This window comes from Enhydra lutris, unplaced genomic scaffold (genome assembly GCF_002288905.1).
Source record: "Enhydra lutris kenyoni isolate GAN:26980312 unplaced genomic scaffold, ASM228890v2 scaffoldscaffold23, whole genome shotgun sequence".
Taxonomy (NCBI): domain Eukaryota; kingdom Metazoa; phylum Chordata; class Mammalia; order Carnivora; family Mustelidae; genus Enhydra; species Enhydra lutris.
In genome coordinates, this window is record NW_019154107.1 from 597,376 (window position 1) to 612,551 (window position 15,176).

A 15,176-nucleotide genomic window follows, 5' to 3' on the forward strand; every position below is an offset into this window, starting at 1 on the left:
AAATCTCAAAAAAATAGATGTTAAAAAAATTAAAACTTTCATTTTAGAATAGTTTCAGATCTATATAAAAGTTGTGAAGATAGGGGCTCCTGGCTGACTCAGCCACTAGAGCATGTGACTCTTGATCTCAGGGTTGTAGGTTCAAGCCCCACGGTAGGCATGGAGCCTACTTTTAAAAAAGTTGTGAAGGGGCACCTGGGTGGCTCAGTCGTTAAAGCGTCCGCCTTCAGCTCAGGTCATGATCCTGGGGTCCTGGGATCAAGCCCCACATAGGGTTCCCTGCTTGGTGGGGAGCCTGGTTCTCTCTTTCCACTCCCACTGCTTGTGTTCCCTCTCTCACTGTGTGTCTCTCTGTCAAATGAATAAATAAAATCTTCCAAAAAATTAATTAATTAAATAAAAAATTTTAAAAAGTTGTGAAGATAGTAGAGAGTTTTCCCCATTGCTAACATGTTACATTGCCTTAGTACATTTGTCACAACTAAGGAACCAATATTGATACATTAGTTTGTTCGGATTTCCACAGTTCTTACCCAATGTCTTTTTCCAGTTTCACAGCTCCACCCAAAATACCATATTAGACTTAGTCATCATGTCTCCTAAGGGTGTGATTGTCTATGACGGTTTCTCAGACTTTCTGTGTTTTTGAAAACTTTAACAGTTTTGAGGAGGACTGGTCAGGTATTTTGTAGAATGCCTCTCTATTGAAATTTGTCTTGTGTTTTTCTCATAAATAGATGGATGTTATGCATTTCTGTGAAGAAGATCACAGAGGTAAAATACCATTTTTTTTCTCATTAAACTTCTGTTTTAGTGGGTCTCAAAGTTCTGTGACAGATTTTTGGTCAAGTTGTTGCCACTAAAAAGTACTGATTTTTAAAAACTAATAACTTAAAACTGCCACACACACACACACACACACACATACACACACACACCAAATGGTCCACAAAACATTCTCCTTTCCTTCTGAAGGTTTTTACGATACATTGTTATCATTAACCAGTCTTTTACTATTCAACTTACACGGCCAATTGACGCAAACAGTTCTTGCCAGCTCCAGCTGCCTCCTTGTCCCCTGCTTTGATGACACAGACAGCAACTGTCTCGTGTCACGAACAGCAAAACGGCCCAGAGGAGGATAATCAGAGAAGCTCTCAACACACAGAGGCTTGCCAGGAACCATATCAATAATGGCAGCATCACCAGATTTCAAGAACTTGAGACCATCTTCCAGTTTTTTTCCAGAACGATGATCTATCTTCTCCTTCAGCTCAGCAAACTTGCAAGCAGTGTGAGCTGTGTGACAGTCCAGCACAGATGCATATCCAACACTGATGGGCCTGGATGGTTCAGGATAATCACCTGAGCTGTGAAGCCAGCTGCTTCCATGGGTGGGTCATTTTTGCTGTCACCAGCCACACTGCCACGATGAACAACTTTGACGGATATGTTCTTGACATTGAAGCCTACATTGTCCCCAGGAAGAGCCTCACTCAAAACTTCATGGTGCATTTCAACAGACTTGACTTCATTTGTCACAATAACCGGAGTAGAGGTGACCACCATGCCAGGTTTAAGAACACATCTCCTCTGGGCCCACAGGGACAGTACCAATACCACCAATTTCATAGATGTCCTGGAGAGGCAAAAGCAAGGGCTTGTCAGTTGGACGAGATGGCTGCAGAAAGCAATCCAGAGCTTCAAGCAGTGTAGTTCCACTGGTGTTCCCATCTTTACAGGTGACTTTCCATCCCTTGAACCAAGGCACATTAGCACTTGGCTCCAGCATCTTATCACCATTCCATCCAGAAATTGGCACAAATGCTTCTATGTCGGGGTTGTAGCCCATTTTCTTAATGTAGGTGCTGATTTCCTTAATGATTTCCTCGTATCTCTTCTGGCTGTAGGGTGGCTCAGTGGAATCTATTTTGTTAACACCAACAGTTAGTTGTTTCACACCCAGTGTGTAGGCCAGAACGGCATGCTCTTGGGTCTGTCCATTCTTGGAGACCCAACAAATTCAAATTCAAATTCACCAACACAAGCAGCTACAATCAGGACAGCACAGTCAACCTGAGATGTGCATGTAATCATGTTTTTGATGAAGTCTCTGTGTCCTGGGGCATCAATGATGGTCACATAATACTTGCTGGTCTCGAATTTCCACAGGGAGGTATCAATGGTGATACCACGTTCACGGTCAGCTTTTAGTTTATCCAAGACCCAGGCACACTTGGAGCCCTTTCCCACCCCCACCCCAGCCTCCTTCTCAAATGTTTCCATGGTTCTTTTGTCGATCCCATCGCATTTGTAGATCAGATGACCAGTAGTGGTAGACTTGCCCGAACCTACAATGACCAATGACGACGATGTTGACGTGCATCTTTTCCTTTCCCATTTTGGTTTAGGTTGAGCGGTGGTTTTCACGACACCTGTATTCTGGCGGCAAACCTGTTGAGGAAAAAAAAAAAAGAAGTTAAAATACCATTATTGTCACATCATATTAGGGGAACATGATATCAATATGGCTTATCACTGGTGATGTTGACCTTGATCACCTGGCCGAGATAGTGTTTGCCAGGTTTCTCCACTATCAAGTTACTCCCCTCATCCTTGATGCCCAGTTTCTATACTCTTCTCTTTGGAAAGAAGTAAGGGCAGCCCACCCTCAAGAAGGGTGTGTGTGTGTGTGTACTAAGCTTCACCTCCTTAAGGCTGGAGTAGCTACCTAAATTATTTGGGATTCTGCCTGGGGGATTTGTCTCTTCTCCAAGGAAGGTTTGTAATCAAGGAAATTAGACTGCTAGATTTGGTTTGGGGAGGGAAACTCTGACATCAGTGTGAAGAATGAGCTACAGAAACGACCAAAAGATCAGATAAGATGTTCTGAGACAAACTAGGCCCGAGATAAAGACCTGGACAAGCTAGTAGCCCTGAGAATAGAGAAGAAGATCCTACAGGATTTGTGGGGAGGGTGGGAGGGAGAAGATAGAATGTCAGTGCGGGAGGAAATAATGAATCCATGTTCACTTTATTGAGACCTCAAGGGAAAGATATAAGTATGCTGAGAGAATTTTTCCTGAAGAGCTTTGATCACAGCTGGAGTTAAAATGTTGACAGTTCTATACTTGATCTTAGCCAAAAGGCCGAGAAGCGATTAAAATGTTGACAGTTCTAAACAGACACCTGAAAGGTGAAGCCATAGGAGGGGCTGAGATTATCCAAGGAGAACACGTAGTTGAAGAAGAAAGGAGGAATAAGGGAAGAAATTCTGGGAACACCAATTATGTGGAACAATATATGCCAAGTTCCAAATTAATAGATGAATCATTTTGGAACGTTCTGAGTTTGCCTGCACCAGTTCAAGAACCACCTAATAATCAAGGAAAGCTTTCTCTCTTCATGTAATTTAGTAAACTTTTCCACATAGATATTACAAAGGGACATGGATTATCCAAAAATGAGGCATGCCAGTGTAATTTTTATATGTATTTTCAGAGGACCAGTAAAAAAAAAAAAAAAAAAAAAAAAAAAGCAAGTTTTCTTTTTTCAATTTAAAACAAACACTATTGTTCAGAGCAAGAATTTTTAAAAATTCAAAATTGGAGATTTAAGAGTAGACTTTGTTTTTTAAACTATTCTTTTAATAAATTTTAAATTGTACGATATTTAAGACATTCAAGAATGATGACTTAGAATTGATAAGTGGGTTCCGGGGTGGCTCAGTCATTAAGCATCTACCTTTGGCTCAGATCATGATCCCAGGGTCCTGGAATGGAGCCGCAAATCAGGATCCCTGCTCAGTGGGGAATCTGCTTCTCCCTCTCCCTCTGCCTCTCCTCCTTGCTCTTGGTCTCTCTATCTCTCTCAAATTAATAAATAAAAAAATTTTTTAAGATTTTATTTATTTATTTGACAGAGAGAGACACAGCGAGAGAGGGAACACAAGCAGGGGAGCAGCAGAGGGAGAAGGAGAAGCAGGCTTCCTGCCGAGCAGAGAACCCAACACAGGGCTCGATCCCAGGACCCTAGGATCATGACCTGAGCCAAAGGGAGATGCTTAATAACTGAGCCACCCAGGCGCCCCAATAAATAAATTTTTTAAAAAAGATGCTATTTGCTTTCAATTTGTTTTTGTAGTGTAACTAAACTAAATCTCTAGAGAATAGAAGATATTAGAGAAAAAGTGTCAAATCATGGGGAAAAAAACATTAGTCATCAGAAAACCCAGGATCCATTTCTGATTCTCTTACTTACTGGGCAGTCTTATGGCACTTGGCATTTCTGGGTCTCTCTTTCCTCATTGGTCAAAATAGGGGTGATGGAAGACCCGCCCCCAAAAGATAGGTGAAGGGCTGAAAAGAAATAGATGAATGAAACTACTTAAACATGAGAAACACTGGGAAAAACAAGATGTTGTTATTATTGAAAAAAATTCTGAGTATATTAAGAAAAAGAATAAGGACTGGAATATTAAGAAGAGAAAGATAAGAAAATCTCAGCTTTTAAGATTTCTTCATTCATTCAATTTATTGAGCACACCTATAATTATGGTGGAATATTGTTTGGTGCTAAGGAACTCAGAGTTGCTTTTTTTTTTTTTAATTTAAGGTTTTATTTATTTATTTGACACACAGAGATCACCAGTAGGCAGAAAGGCAGACAGAGAGAGAGGGGGAAGCAGACTCCCTGCTGAGCAGAGAGCCCAATGCAGGACTCAATCCCAGGACCCTGAGATCATGACCTGAGCAGAAGACAGAAGCTTAACCCACTGAGCCACCCAGGAACTCAGAGTCTTGAAAGGAAGGTAAGTGATTAAATGGATACATAGAGAGGGAAGTATACTATGAGAAAAGTGAGTAATTCTGCCTAGGAAAGGAGAAGTTGGCTTCTCAGAAGAGGTGACATTTGAACTGGATCTTCGTAGATGAATTGGAGTTTGCAGGCGAGAAAATTTCAGGCGAGAGACAAAGAAGTCACTAGAGCCCCAAGAAAGGACTGTGAGGGGGGAAAATGTACAAACACATAACAGGAAGGGCAAGATGAGTTTGGGAACTTGTGAGGCATTCAATGAACATGCAAATGACTTGTCTCATTAGTATGTAAATGAGTGCTTTCTTTAAAAAAGCTCCTTTTGTAAAATGAAGTCTCATTAGTTTCAAAATTCTGTCCATGCGGCAGACTCCAGGCCTGAAGGATTACTGACAAAGGCTATTTGTACAAGTAATTTCTGTTGTAGTTTTTCTCATTTTAAAAAATCCTTACACTGGTTACAATGATAAGGATTTTTGATGAATGGTGAAAACTTCTAATAGTCACACCTTGATTAGATTAATACTGTGCTATTGTTTTTTTCAAGTTAAAAGACACTAAATTTCATTTTCCCAGTTTTAAAAAAATGCATTAGGCAAGTCATAGCAAGTAAGCCACCCCTCCTTTTCTAGCTGCAAAGTTAGCGTCACACAAAGCTTTCACTCATACAGATAGCATTCCTAATGGTCTGAAGGCACTGAAAAACTTGTCTAAAAGCATCCCAAAAGTTGCTTAAGAGTCAGACTTTGTCCTCTGTGCTCTTTTGTTCCTTAAATTCTAACAGTGAGGAAGAGTTTGCCTACCTGTCAGAATAAAAACAAAGCTAACATATGATTACATTAATTAAATACAAAAAGTCTGAGATAGCTCAGTTCCCTGTCTAAAGAAGGTATTTACTGGGTGGCTAGAGATTAGTCAAAATTAGCATGGAAAGGGGCACCTGGCTGGCTCACTTGGAACAGCATATGATTCTCGATCTCAGGGTTGTGAGTTCGAACCCCATACTGGGGGTAGAGATTAATAAAATAAACAAATAAATAAACTTTAAAAAAGTAAAAAGAGGGGCACCTGGCTGGTTCAGTTATGGAGCACACGACTCTTGATCTTGTGGTTATAGGTTGGAGCCCCCACATTGGATATTGAAATTACTCAAAAATAAATTCTTAAAAAACAAAAACAAAACAAAATGAACATGGAAAGACTCCCAAAATCAAACTCAAGAAAAAAGAAAGAAGTACTATTAGAAATTCACCAGAATCCAGACCCCATTGAAAGTGTTGGCTGACAGAATACGTCCCAGGGTCCACCAGCATGGTGCGATGTTTTTTTTTAAAGATTTTATTTATTTTTGGAAGACAGAGAGACAAAAAGTGCACATGAGTAGAGGGGAGGGGCAGAGTGAGAAGCAGACTCCTCACTGAGCAGGAAGCCTGATAGGGACTCGATCCTAGGACCCTGGGATCATAACCTGAGCTGAAGGCAGTCACTTAACCGACTGAGCCACCTAGGTGCCCAGCAGCATGGTGTGATTTGACACAGACTGATTTTTTTTTTTCAAGATTTTATTTATTTGAGAGAGAGAGACACAGTGAGAGAGGGAGCACAAGCAGGGAGAGTGGGAGAAGGAGAAGCATGCCTCCCACTGAGCAAGGAGCCCGATATGGGGCTTGAACCCAGGACCCTGGGATCATGACCTGAGCTGAAGGCAGACACTTAACAACTGAGCCACCCAGGCACCCCTGATTTTTTTTTAAGATAATCTCTGTACCCAATGTGGGCCTTGAACAGATTGAGCCAACCAGGCACCCAAGACAGACTGATTTTAATGATTACCATCTTCTCTCAACCTAAATTGTATAGAAAATTTTCTGCTAAACCCAGGAACTATAAGGTGTACATTGAGATACTGTAAATGACAAACACAAGCAGAGAGTGGACCTTAGTGACTCTTTAACAAAAGAGGAGGGTTGAATCTCAAAACTAGAACTTAGTGATACCAGTTAGAGATTTATACTAAGACACATTTTTCAGTTTGGGGTTTACCGGTTACACACGAGACCCGTGGGTCCTTGTTATTTCCCCAGATGTGTGGGACTTGGTTCCACAAGCTGCAGCAGTAGGGGACTCCATTGGTACTCTTCCCAAACAATGGGTGTTCAAGGAAGAAGCCAATTAGGTCTTAAGGGTAACGCAGAGGAGGAGTTACTGAAAACTTACTTGAGGGATAAAAAAAAAAAAAAAGATCTTAGTAATACCAGTTAGAGATAATACTTCACCAGATATCAAAATGTTCTTTTTTTTTTTTTCTTAAAGACTTTATTTATTTGATACACGGAGTGAGAGAGAGAGAGCGAGCACAAGCAGGAGGAGTAGGAGAGGGAGAAGAAGGGTCCCCACCCAGCCGGGAGCCTGATGCAGGACCGGATCCCAAGACCCTGGCCTCACAACCAGAGCAGAAGGCAGACCCTTAACTGACTGAGCCAGCCAGGCGCCCATATTGTCCTTTAAAACTATAAAAATAAGGGGTGCTTGGGTGGCTCAGTCGGTTATACATCTGCTTTCAGCTCAGGTCATGATCCCTGGGTCCTGGGATCGAGCCCCGTGTAGGGCTCCCTGCTCGGGAGAAAACCTGCTTCTCCCTCTGCCTCCCCCTTGTTTGTGCTCTCTCTCTCAAATCAATCAATCAATCAATAAAATCTTTAAAAAAAAACAATATATATAAAATAGTATGGTACTGATGAAGAAACCAAAGTGATGAAACTGAATGGGGAGTTGGAAAATAGACTCATATATATGAGAAATTGATGTATGATAAAGTTAGTATTTCAAATCAGTGGACAAAGAACAGCTTGGTCAGTGAGAAGGGTTAGAAAAATTGGCTATCCATTAGGGAAAAAAGACCCATACTTCATGATAAACAACAAGGATGAATTAAGGGTGTAACTGTAAAAAAAACAAACAAAAAAACTCTTAAAATATTAAAAGACCTATATGGGATTGTGTTTATAAGCCTGCTGGGGAGGGGGGGCGCCTGGATGGCTCAGTCAATTAGGCATCTGACTCTCCATTTCTGCACAGGTCATGATCTCCGGGTCATGAGATCGAGCCCTGCAGAGGGCTCCCAGCTCAGCGGGGAGTCTGCTTCTCTCCTTTTTCCTCTCCCTCTGCCCCTCTGCAGACACATTCTCTTTTTTTCTGTAATAAAAGTAAATAAAATCTTTAAAAAATAAAAATAAAAAAAAAACAGAAAACAAAAAACCAGGGACACCTGGGTGGCTCAGTGGGTTGGGCCTCTGCCTTCAGCTCAGGTCATGATCTCAGGGTCCTGGGATCGAGCCCCACATCGGGCTCTCTGCTCAGGGGAGAGCCTGCTTCCCCCTCTCCCTCTGCCTGCCTCTCTGCCTACTTGTGATCTCTCTCTCTCTGTCACATGAATAAATGAAATCTTAAAAAAACAAAACAAAAAAAAAACCCTGCTGCAGAGTCAATCATCTTGAGCAAGAAAAAAGTTCACAAACCGTCAAGGGAAATATTGATAATTTTTTTTAAAGATTTTTTATTTATTTATTTGACAGACAGAGATCACAAGTAGGCAGAGAGGCAGGCAGAGAGAGAGGGGGAAGCAGGCTCCCCGCTGAGCAGAGAACCCGATGTGGGGCTCGATCCCAGGACCCTGAGACCGTGACCTGAGCCGAAGGCAGAGGCTTTAACCCACTGAGCCACCCAGGTGCCCCTGAAATATTGATAATTTTAACTAAGTAAAAATTTAAACCTGCTGTCCCATTTTAAAAGACACTACAAGTTTAAAGACAGGCAGTAGAGCAGTCGAAAAATCTGTGTGATGTATTTTCCAGTCAAGGAATTAATATCCATAATTTATAAAGAACCAGAGTGTAAGAACAAAGAGAGAAGCACCTGGGTGGCTCAATTGGTTAAGCCTCTGCCTTCAGTCCCTGCCCAGCAAGAGATCTGTTTCTCCTTCTGCCTGCCGTTCCCCCTGTTTGTGTGCTCTCACTCTCTCTCAAATAAATAAAATCTTAAAAAAAAAAAAAAAAAAGAATTCAGTTGGTGAATGAGGTAGACATTTCGCATCACAGAACTGATTTAATTTTGCAAGTCTATCCTATGAAGATTGGTTACATTCTCTGTGGCCATAAGTCATTCATTTTGGTGTCTGTTAACAGATGTCCAGTGGTTAAGCCACTCCAATGTACACAAGTGAGAGGGGCACACAAAGCCCACATTTCCACTTGCCTGATTTGAAAGAGCAAAATAATTTTTTAAAAGAATGGTACAAAAGGATGTCTTGATGATTCCTCTTTGAAAGGTGTTTCCGGTCCCATCATGACCATCTGCCACTGCCCGAAACTAGTCCATCATTGTCTTGCCCCTGGCCTATGGCAGCAGCCTACCAGCTGGTCTCTCAACCTCCAGTTTCCTCCCCAGTGATCCATTTTCCATATGGCAGCCAGAATACACTTCTAGAATGCAAATGTAATTATGTCACTCCTCGGCTTAAGGGGCTCTCTGTTGCTCTTTAGAGAAATCCTCAACTGCTTAATAAGCTTGGAAAGCTCTTCAAGACTTTGTTCTCTCTCTCCGACCTCCTCTTTCCCCATTTCGTCCTTCTCTCCCCCAACTTCAACTCGGACGCTCTAGACATCCTGAACTTTCAGGTCCTCAAAGAAGTTCTCTTTCCCTCACCTCTGAGCCTTTGAACTGCCCTTCCCGCTGCCTGGATGGCTCTTCCCACCCCCTTCCCAGGCTTTCTCCTGGCTCATCCTTCAGTTGTCAACTTAAATGTTGTTTTCTCTGGTTGTCTGGATTGTGCTTTTGGAGTATCCTCTGTTTAGCATTTATGCTGCCTGATTGCCATTTCCTGCTAAATTACCATAAGCTTCTCAAAGGCAGGGTCAGTCTCACATCGGTTGTATCCTCAGCATCTGGTACAATGACCAGGGAGTAGTAACAACTTAGGAAGCATATGTCAGATGAAGGAAGGAACCAACGTGCTATGAAAACAGCCCCCCACAGCTTACCTGATTCCACCTTCTTCTCCTCTAATTCTTGCTAGACGCCTCTTTCTTTTTTTTTTTTTTAAGATTTTTATTTATTTATTTGACAGAGAAAGATCACAAGTAGACAGAGAGGCAGGCAGAGAGAGAGAGAGGGAAGCAGGATCCCTGCTGAGCAGAGAGCCCGATGTGGGACTCGATCCCAGGACCCTGAGATCATGACCTGAGCTGAAGGCAGCGGCTTAACCCACTGAGCCACCCAGGCGCCCTAGACGCCTCTTTCTGAAACACCACTGTGGTCATGCTAGAAACACTTCATTTCTCTCTGTTTGTTGTAGATCAAGATAGAAGTTCTCAAGGAGTACTTTTTCCTATGCCATCTAACTTTGTATTATGAGGAAGATCGTTTTTTTGTTTTGTTTTGTTTTGGGGGGGCGGTTTGCAAGAAAAGATTTAGATCTCCCAGGGGTCCCTACCAGTTTTCATTTGCAGGGAGTGTCAGGGGCAAGGTGGGCATGGAGCCCGGGGTTTTTCAACTGTTCTAGAGAAACCCAGAATAACTGACGTGGGGAGAACAGAAGTCCTAGTGGCCACTTTCGCCTGGGAGACTAGACAACGGAGTGCAGTGGAAGAGAAAGGGAAGAGCCGGAGCTGCTACCATAATGGTTGGACACGCAGCTAAAATCTAGTTTCCATGACAGATGTTGGTGAGGATGGGGAGAAAGGGGAACCCTCCTACACTGTTGGTGGGAATGCAAGCTGGTGCAGCCCCTGCAGAAAACAGGATGGAGGTTCCTCAAAAAGTTGAAAATAGAGCTACCCAATGACCCAGCGATCCCACTACTGGGTATTTACCCTAAAGATACAAACGTAGTGAGCCGAAGGGGCACACGCACTCCAATGTTTAGAGCAGCAATGTCCACAATAGCCCAACAATGAGAAGAGCCCAGATGTCCATCAAGAGATGAATGGATAAAGAAGATGCGGTTTATATATACAATGGAATATTATGCAGCCATCAAAAAACCGAAATCTTGCCATTTGCAACAACATGGATGGAATTGGAGGGTATTATGCTAAGTGAAATAAGCCAATCAGACAAAGACAATTGTCATATGATGTCTCTGATATGAAGAATTTGAGAGGCAGGGCGAGTGGTTGTAGGGGAAAGGGAAGGAAAAAATGAAACAAGATGGGACCGGGGAGGGAGACAAACCATTAGAGACTCTTAATCTCAGGAAACAAACTGAGGGTTGCTGTAGGGCGTGGGGAGGGATAGGGTGGCTGGATTAGGGACATTGGGGAGGGTATGTGCTATGGTGAGTGCTGTGAATTGTGTAAGACTGATGATTCACAGCCCTGTACCCCTGGGACAAATAATACATTCTATATTAATAAAAAAATAGTTATGTTGAATCACAATGGTGGATATAAAATCATTCATTATATCAATCTCAAAATGCATGTTTAAAAATTTTAATAATAATTTTTTAGCTGAATAAAATTGCTTTTTAAAAAAATCTAGTTTCCAGGGCGCCTGGGTGGCTCAGTGGGTTAAGCCGCTGCCTTCGGCTCAGGTCATGATCTCAGGGTCCTGGAATCGAGCCCCGCATCGGGCTCTCTGCTCAGCAGGGAGCCTGCTTCCTCCTCTCTCTCTGCCTGCCTCTCTGCCGGCTTGTGATCTCTCTTTGTCAAATAAATAAATAAAATCTTAAAAAAAAAAAAATCTAGTTTCCCTGGCAACAATGGCCTCTTTGCATCACCAGGCCCAATGGATCCCAGACCTTGGGTGCATAAAACTTCACCTCTTGGTAGTACCGAAGCAGCAGGAAGGTGGCTGTTCCCTCACTTCCAACGGGGTAAGGTAGTTTTTAGCTTTTTAACACCTGTGGTACAGGACAGGCCCAAGAAGGAGGTTGAAATTTGATGCCAGGTGCCAGCTGATGGTACCAGGCAAACTGGGGTGGGACAAATAGATGGCAGAAGTAGAAGCTCACAGTGGCAGCGGCAGCAGCCAGTTGCCAATGACTTTGAACCTTCCTTGTACTCATGAAAGAAACTGCTCAAGTCTATTACACTAAACTGATCATCACCAGATGATGTCTAGTTCCATCACTGAGGCTTTTGAGCCTCTGTTTACTAACTCGTAAAACGACATGGTTAGACTAGACTTCTAATACTTTTACAAGGAGTCAAATTTAATAATTACAGTGAAGTAAGAACAGCATATCCATCTGAGAACAGTAGGAATGTTATGATCTAAATCAAGTTTTCATGCTTTCAAAAATATATAGCCTCTGTAATTGGACTAATAATGTATTATCCGGGAAACCAATTTTAGCAAACAGATAAAATTGTTTGCCGTCAGCACAATGATTTGGCATATCAAGTGTTTACATGTCGTGTGTAAATGGTTGCCTCTAAAGGGATTGAATATAGCCTTTCCACTCAGTAGTCTTGTCTACACAACTGATTTGTTTAACAAACTTTCATTATGGAAAACAGAAAGACAGGCTTCAGCTCAACCACAAAGTCAATGTTACTGGTATAGTCATTAAGGAAATTTAATTGTAATCATTGGATGTGGTAACAGCAGCAGTGATCATTTGAGAAAAAATTATAACACTGTAACAAACAACCTGCATTCTTGTATTGCCTTTTAATATTCTAGTGAGTAATAGGGAATGTAAGTAAATCAGTGGCCTGCCTTTTAGGCAGGCAGTGTGGATTTCTACAAGGATCTTGTTGGTTTCAGGGACCACCCTTTCCCCTACCACTCACCAAGTCTCTGACCTTGAGCAGTTATCTTTAAAGGTAATTTTATTTTCAGTTTAGAACACACTGTGCATGAACCCAAAGCAGAGTCAGCCACAGAAGATAAATAGCACACATTTGGCCACAGATGAGAAGTCGTGATAAAGCATCAGCATTCGTGAGATAAGAGCATCAAGACCCAGATGATCTGAACACTAAAAATCATCATGTATAATCTGATGTTTATAAGATCCCACATTCACACGCCCTCCTCCCCAGGAGCCTTAGCCTACCCACCTCCCATGTAGGCTGTCTCTGTATTGGGCATACGGGCTGTAGTCCCCTCTTTTGCCTGCTGCTGTTTGGCAAGGCAAAAAAGTGTTGTTGTTGTTTTTGTCACTGTGTCACTTCCTTTGTCACTATGTCACATGGGTATGCCAATTTTAAAGGAGCTCGATTGCTGGGAGACAGGGATTTTTAGGCTCCCCAAGTTTTGATGTTTGCGCCATCATTATGCCATTAGTGGGAAGCCACGAATGGAGAGGTAGAATCTGTTTCTATTTTTGGTATTCACACACAACAATTAAATCAGCAAGCAGCAGGAGCTCTTGTCTCTGTGGCTGTACCATCTGGGTTTTTGTCTGTACAACACCCAGGCATCGGTGTCCTGCAGGTCTAACATACTTCGTCCTAGCACCCAGGATAAGGTAGTTTTGAAGGTGGCTTGATGAGAACCACGACATTAAAGCTACCGACAGCCCATTGATGGGAGCACCATTTGCTGGAAACAGCCCCCCCCCCCGCCATGGTATGAATTTTAAGAAACGAATTCTAATTTTCTACACCACAGCACTGCCTGCAAGCCTTCAGGGGAACAAAGATGGTGAACATTTGAAACAATCACTGCCAGGCTCACCTTAGGAATATTGGGGCATAAAGGGTTAGAGAAAGACCACAGACCAGGAATTTTAATTAGATGAAGCTTGTAATTAATATAACATTGAAGTGGAATCCACAAAAGAGACTGGCCAGCAGAGACTGTATCCAGTGAGAATTCAAGCTGCAGTCATTGGTTTTAATTATATTCCTGAAATAGAAGCCTGCCAACAGGATTTGAATATATGGTTTAGATAAACCTTTGCTCCATTGACAAATTTTACTGGCAATATTCTCAGTCTACCAAGGTATTAAGGTGATAAGAAGTCGGTAAAGAAGCGTTCTAAAAAGGATTGTCAGAAGAGAGATCGAAGACTGATGTGTAAATTACATTTAAAGACCGCCTTACATGACGCTCTTTTTTTTTAGGATGGTAAGGGCCTCAGAAGTTTATGCGATTGGTAGTAAGGAAGCCTAAGTCCCATTTTTAAATTTTTCCCCCTCTTTACACCTTTCAAGTCAAATTTTCTGCCAGGTTCTTATCTCTTTGGCTTGCCAAGCAGAAGTGAGTAGCTGCATTTGTGTAACTTACATATTCCATAAGAAAGTTCAGGAAGGGTCACCTGGGTGGCTCAGTCGTTTAAGCGTCTGCCTTCAGCTCTGGTCATGATCCCCGGGTCCTGGGATGGAGTCCTGCATCAGGTTACCTGCTCTGTGGGGAGTCTGCTTCTCCCTCTCCCTCCCCCCTGCTTGTGTTCCCTCTCTTGCTATGTCTGTCTCTGTCAAATAAATAAAATCTTTAAAAAAAAAGGAAATTCAGGAATTGTGAAAACATCCAATTTCTAAACCACCCCCGTTTCTACTATTTTATATTGCGTGCCATGGACTGCACAGCCGCAGGTAACTTTTTAGATAACAATACTGGACTAGGGGGAGGGGCAGAGAGAGAGGGAGAGGAAATCTTAAGTAGACTCCACACTCAGCGAGGAGCCCCATGTGGGGCTCAATCTCAGGACCCTGAGATCATGACCTGAACTGAAATCAAGAGTCTGATACTTAACTGACTGAGCCACCCAGGCGCAGGTCTTGAGGCCAGGAGCTTGAAGCCAGTTTTACTGGGCCCATATCAAGGTGTCAACAGGACACGCCATGATCCTCCAAAGGCTCTAGAGGAGAATCTGTCTCCCACCTCTTCCCCACTTCTGGTGGCTGCCTGCATTCCTTGCCTCCTAGATGCATCCCTCCAACCTGTAACCTCTGCCTCTGTGATTGCATTGCCTTCCCTTCATCTCCTTTTCTCTCCTTCTCATAAGGACCCTTGTGATTCCAGTTAGGGTCAATCTGGATAACCCAGGCCTCAAATTCCTTAGCTTAATCACATCTACAACGTCTTTGCCATAGAAGGCAGTATTCCCAGGTTCCAGGGAATGGATCTGATACATTCAAGGTGCCTTACTTAGCCTCCTGTAAGTATAAATAACACTAACAGCAACATATATGGGTTTTCATCACCCAAATACGAGAAGTACTGGGCTAAGCACATACGTTCATTTCATCCTCTCCATCACCCCAAAAGGGGGGTACAGATGGGGAAGCTGAGACAGGTAACTGGCCAGTGATCCATCAGTTACATCATGTGCTCCCTTTAATGCCCATCCCCCAGTTACCCCCCCCCCAGGGTTTTGTTGTTGTTTAAGCAGGAAAATGGTTTCATTA

The 15,176-nt window shown here is 42.6% G+C and overlaps 1 pseudogene; it reads right to left on the reverse strand.

Annotated features, from left to right (window-relative positions):
• Nucleotides 1-1,022: 1,022 nt before the first annotated feature.
• Nucleotides 1,023-2,401, reverse strand: LOC111150352 (annotated as a pseudogene).
• Nucleotides 2,402-15,176: the final 12,775 nt, after the last annotated feature.